The sequence below is a fragment of the Heterocephalus glaber genome, unplaced genomic scaffold, assembly GCF_053883595.1.
Source record: "Heterocephalus glaber isolate CG9 unplaced genomic scaffold, H.glaber_assembly_v1.0 deba00001543, whole genome shotgun sequence".
NCBI classification, from domain to species: domain Eukaryota; kingdom Metazoa; phylum Chordata; class Mammalia; order Rodentia; family Bathyergidae; genus Heterocephalus; species Heterocephalus glaber.
In genome coordinates, this window is record NW_028258336.1 from 4,518,642 (window position 1) to 4,524,975 (window position 6,334).

Sequence of the window (6,334 nt, forward strand, 5' to 3'; positions counted from 1 at the left end):
GGAAAGTGCAGGGAGTAAGTGACTACAATCAGTAACAGGGCTGATAGTGTAAGGAGCCCCCAGGTGCAGTTGTGCTGGGAGGGGGAGGCTTACAAGGGTCTCTGATCAGGAGGGTGGCCGCCAGATTCCTTCACTGATCCTTAAACTTTTGTCTTTACGCCATATAAATATACCTTCCCTTGTTTTTGGTTTTCTTTCCTATTCCACTACTCAGAAGTTTTCAACTCTCCTCATTGGAGTTATGTAAGTTTCTAATTCTGGGACAGAGCCTTCTCTAGTGGAGTTACTCTACAGAAATTCTCCCCTGTTCCCTCAGTGTCTGACCAAAATAAGTGCAGTCATGCAAGTTGTTGCTGCTCACAAAGTACAGGCTCCTTCCATGGGCTGTGGAGCAGACTGAGGGAATGAACTAGAGATTTACGGAGAGACCTGTGGCACAGGCCTGGACACACACATTTGTCAGACAGATAATAGCCTGCAATAATGATGATTTCAAGTTATTTTCTTGATTGATAATTTCTAGTTACCATACTGAACACAGAACAGTTTGTGCACAGCCAGTGGTCTGCCCTGTACACAGGCTGGTCAATAAATATTATTTGATGAGCCTGCAGACTGCTGTGAGGAGAGGACAAACTGACTCAAAATAATCCAGGCACTCAGTCAAAGAAGAAAGAAATGGACTTCAGCCAGTACCTCATGTCTCTCCTGGTTGAGAAGTTGAAAAAAATGCTAAATAATTAGGCTGGTTGATGAGCAGGGAGCTTTTTGTACTACTGGTCCAGGTGCTTTAGGACACAGTTCCTGAACCTGCCCTGTAGCCTCCAAAGCTTTAACAGGATCATCCCCACTCCTGAGGTGAAAAGGTTGAGTTAGAGATGTGCGTCAGCTTTTCCATGGTCATATGGCGCAAATAGCCCCAGAATTGGGTTTCCTGCCTCCCAGCTAAGGGAGGCATTTTTCAGACCTCTTGCCTCTTTCACAGCACTCTTCTGATACAAGTGTCACCCACCAAACATCCAAAAAATTCTCAGGCCCAGTGCAGTTTTGGCTTTGAATTCAAGTTAACAAACAATGGGAGCTATGAAATGGAGACCTTCCAAAAAGGGGCAGGAAAGCAGCCGAACAGGAGGTGAATGCTGCTGTTCCTCATCAGTGTCCTCTGCTGGAGGGAAGCAGATGGACACCAGACATCTCTTCTGTCCCTGCTGTGTCACCCCCACAGGCAGAGCCTGGCCAGGGGGGAAAGACTTGCCTCTCAGTGCCCCATTTGCTTTCTGAGGCATTGGCTAACACAGTTGGCAAATAACAACTCAGCAGGCTCAGCTCAGCCCCATCTCTGAAAATTATCATAAGGGTCAAAACTCCCTTTAAATGCCACCGGCCATCTATTGCCTCCTTTCAACAAATGTGGGACAGCTTGAAATGCCTAGACTGACTTAAAATAACCAGAAAATTAAATGGCTTCTTCACAGCCCTGGCTGCCAAGGAGTTCATCCAAAAAAAAAAAAAAAAAAAAAGAAAGAAAAAAAGAAAGGGGTAGTGGGAGAGAGAGAGAGAGATCCACCAGTTTAATCATAGAAGTAAGATATTCCATTTTTTAAAAATTTCACTAGAAGTCACTAAAAAAAGATAAAATCCAAAACCAGGAGGAGTTGCCAGTCCTTAGAGACATGGCATGTTGAATGTGGTAGACCAGCTGTTCAAGATGACAAGATTGTTGTTGATGGGTACAGGTCTCCAGGGGGATGAGCTGTCATGGTCTGATCACAGTTGTTTACATTTGTTCCTTGGAATACTAAACAGCATTGTATTCCAAACTCAAAACTTCAAAAACGTGGTCGCAGCTCGTGCCACCTCCTCCTCAGCCCTCGCTTAGTGGGTCTGTCCCTCCTGCACACGGGCTCCGAGCTGCGCTGTAGCCTCTCTCCTTAAGCCGTACCAGGCCATCCAGGTCTTCCTCCGGCCCAACCCAGTCCGCGAAGATGGTGGACCGCGAGCAACTGGTGCAGAAAGCCCAGCTGGCCGAGCAGGCGGAGCGCTATGATGACATGGCCGCGGCCATGAAGAACGTGACAGAGCTGAATGAGCAACTCTCCAAAGAAGAAAGAAACCTCCTGTCTGTGGCCTATAGGAATGTGGTTGGGGCTCGCCGTTCTTCCTGGAGGGTCATCAGCAGCATTGAGCAGAAGAGGTCGGCAGATGGCAACGAAAAGATAGAGATGGTTCGTGCTTACCGTGAAAAAATCGAAAAGTAGCTGGAGGCAGTGTGTCAAGATGTGCTGAGCCTGCTGGATAACTACTGACCAGGAATTGGAGGGATACCCAGTATGAGAGCAAAGTGTTCTACCTGAAGATGAAGGGGGACTATTACCGCTACCTGGCCGAAGTGGCCACTGGAGAGAAGAGGGCTACTGTCTTGGAGTCATCTGAAAAGGCCTATAGCGAAGCCCATGAGATCAGCAAGGAGCACATGCACCCTACCCACCCCATCCGACTGGGTCTGGCTCTTAACTACTCTGTTTTCTACTCTGAGATCCAGAATGACCCGGAGCAAACATGCCACTTGGCCGAGACCCCCCTCGATGATGCCATCGCCGAGCTCGACACTCTGAACAAGGACTCCTACAAGGACTCCACTCTCATCATGCAGCTCCCCCGCGACAACCTAACACTCTGGACAAGTGATCAGCAAGACGACGAGGGTGGAGAAGACAACAATTAAGGCCCCCAGGTGGACTGGCAGAGCACGCTGATGCTACTACTGCAGTCTTTATTTTTTTCCCATGAGTTGGGGTCGGGTGGGGGAGGGAAAGGGAGGGCTGACCTTCCCAAGGAGAAACACACGACCTGTCCTGTCGTTGATCGCCTCTTTGACATTTTTGCCAAAATACCACTAGTGGAAAGTCAGGCTAGCTGTGCTAGTATTGGAGTAGCAGCCTCACATGGGCATGTGGACTCTTCTATAGGTTAATGCAAGTGGAGCTTTGTCTTTAATTTAACTTATTGCTAGATGATAGGCATTTAAGATGAAAAGACGTAAATGGAATGGCTCTCATTCAGTGAGTTCTGTGGTTCCAGTAAGGATTTTTACGTACATATGCTCCTGTTTTAAGTTTTGGGTCCTCTTCTCTCTCCACTGTTTTAGCTGTGCATTTCTTTCAGGGTGTACTCTACCAGACACGGCATAGTTTAAATCCCAACAGGCAGACATGAAGCATAAGGTGTATTCACCCTTGTGGTTTAGGCCTGGCCAGTTTTTTGAAGTCTGATTAGTGACAGTATTAACACTAAATTGCAGTTTACAGTATTTCTACATTACAGCCATATGTGACATGAAGCCATTGATTGTGAGTTTTCCTTTGCTAGTTATTTTGGCTTTCCATCCTTACTCAGCTGTATCCAGGTGGGTTTTGCTCTTTACCTTTAGCCAACCTTATCAAAAAAAAGGAAAGAAAAGGCTCAAATCCATGCAATTAAGAATGAAAAAGGTGAAGCCACAACAGATCCAGCAGAAATCCAGAGGATCATCAATACCTACTTTGAGAACCTGTACTCTAATAAAATGGAAAACACCAAAGAAATGGTCAAATTCCTAGATACACATGAATTGCCAAAGTTAAATGAAGAAGATATAGAAATTCTAAACACCCCAATAACAATGAGTGAAATTGAAAATGTAATAAAAAATTTACCAACAAAGAAAAGCCCAGATTCTGATGGTTTCACTGTGGAATTCTACAAGACATTTAAAGAAGAACTATAGCCATTACTCTTTAAACTCACCAAGGAAATTGAAAGGGAAGCAAGGCTTCCAAATTCATTCCTGGAAGCAAGTGTTACTTTTATTCCAAAACCAGGGAAAGACCCAACCCAAAAAGAGAACTACAGACCAATCTCCCTAATGAACGTAGATGCAAAAATCCTCAACAGGATACTGGTAGCAGAATAAGAATGTCATCAAGAAGATTATACACCCTGACCAAGTCAGATTTCTCCCAGGGATGCAAGGATGGTTCAACATCCATAAATCAATAGATGTAATACACTATATTAACAGAGTCAAGGACAAAAACCATATGATCATCTCAATAGATGCAGAAAAGGCATTTGACAAAATCCAATACCCATTCATGATAAAAACGCTACAGAAAATTGGAATAGAAGGTCTTTAACTCAACCTGATTAAGGCTATCTATGAAAAACCAACAGCCAACATCATACTAAATGGTCAAAAGCTGAAAACTTTCATGCTAAAATCAGGAACAAGACAAGGATGCCCACTATCACCACTCCTGTTCAATATTGTTCTGGAAACCTTAGCCATAGCAATTAGAAAAGAGAAAGAAATAAAAGGAATAAAGATAAGAAAAGAAGTTAAACTGTCATTATTTGCTAATGATATGATACTTTACATAGAAGACTCAAAAAACTTGGTCAAAAATCTTCTAGACCTAATTGACAGATTCAGTAGAGTAACTGGATACAAGGTCAACACTCAAAAAACAATAGCCTTCTTATATGCAAATAGCAGACCCATTGAGAGAGAAATTCAGGAAATAATTCCTTTTATAATAGCATCTAAAAAAAATGAAATATCTAGGAATCAACCTAACAAAGGAAGCAAAAGACCTCTACACTGAAAACTACACCACTCTGAAGAAAGAGATCAAAGAGGATATAAGAAAATGGAAAGATATCCCTTGTTCCTGGATAGGAAGAACCAATATAGTGAAAATGGCCATGCTTCCAAAACTACTATATAGATTTAATGCAATGCCAATTGAAATTCCAACAATATATTTCACAGAACTAGTGAAAACAATCCAAAAATTCATTTGGAAGCAGAAGAAACCTAGAATAGCAATAGCAATTCTAGGCAACAGAGACATGGCTGGGGGTATCACAATCCCCAACTTGAAACTATACTACAAAGCTACTGTGATTAAAAACAGCATGGTACTGGCGAAGAAACAGACCTGAAGATCAGTGGAATAGATTAGGAGATGCAGAAACAGCTCCAGACATACTCAGCCACCTCATCTTTGACAAAGGAGCCAACTACCCTCATTGGAGGAAAGATAGCCTATTTAATAAATGGTGTTGGAAAAACTGGATTTCAACCTGCCAAAGATTAAAACTAGACCCATACCTATCACCATGCACTAAACTAAGATGGAAGTGGATTAAATATCTAAATATTAAGTCAGAAACACTAAACTTGCTGGAAGATAAGTTAGGTAGAACTCTTGATGACACTGGCATAGGAAAAGACTTTATGAACAAATCTTCAGTAGCACGGGAGCTAGCGCAAAGAATCAACAACTGGGATCTCATCATATTAAAAAGCTTCTACACTGCAAGAGAAACTACCAACTGAGCTAAGAGACAACCTACAATGTGGGAAGAAATTTTTAGCAGCTGTACTTTAGACAAAGGTCTACTATCGAGAATATAAAGAATTGAAAAAAATCAGACACCCTAAATTCAAAGACCCAATTCAAAAATGGGCATCTGAAATGAACAGATATTTCTCAGACAAAGAAACAAAAGCAAAAAATAAATATATGAAAAAATGTTCAACATCACTGGTCATTCGAGAGATGCAGATGAAAACAACACTGAGATTCCACCTCACCCCACAAAGAATGCCTGCTATCAAGAAATCAACCAATAACAAATGCTGGCGGGGATGTTGAGAGAAAGGAACCCTTCTCCATTGTTGGTGGGAATGCGGATTGGTGCAACCACTGTGGAAATCAGCATGGAGATACCTTAAAGAACTAGGACTACAGGTCCCATTTGACCCAGGTATTCCCCTACTGGGTATCTTCCCCAAAGAATTAAAAGAATCATACCACAGCGATATATGTGCACCTATGTTTGTAGCGGCACAGTTTGTAATAGCTAAAGCTTGGAAACAGCCCAAGTGCCCATCAACTGGAAACTGGATAAAGAAGATGTGGTTTTTTTAATAAAATGGAGTACTACTTAGCCATAAAGAATGAGAAACTACAGACATTTATAGCTAAATGGATGCACATTGAGGCCATACTCTTAAATGAAATAAATAGGACACACATGTGTAAATACCAAATAGTTTCTATAGTGTGAGAAACTGAAAGTATAAATAAGGATGAAAATGATGAAAATGAATAATTGATACTTGGAAATAAGAAAAGGTCCAAAGGTGTAGGGGTGGCGGGAGGGCAAGGGGAAAGGGAAGAAGGGAAAGGAAAAATTATGAGAAAGAAAAAAAATGGAAATAAAGTCTATGTAAATAGGAAAGGGTGGAGGGGGTGAAGGGCGCACAGGTAATGGGGCAAAAAATAAG

The 6,334-nt window shown here is 42.2% G+C and overlaps 1 pseudogene; it reads left to right on the plus strand.

Moving 5' to 3' along the window:
• The first annotated feature begins 1,961 nt into the window (after positions 1 to 1,961).
• LOC101716217 (14-3-3 protein gamma pseudogene) lies at positions 1,962 to 3,405 on the plus strand (annotated as a pseudogene).
• Positions 3,406 to 6,334: the final 2,929 nt, after the last annotated feature.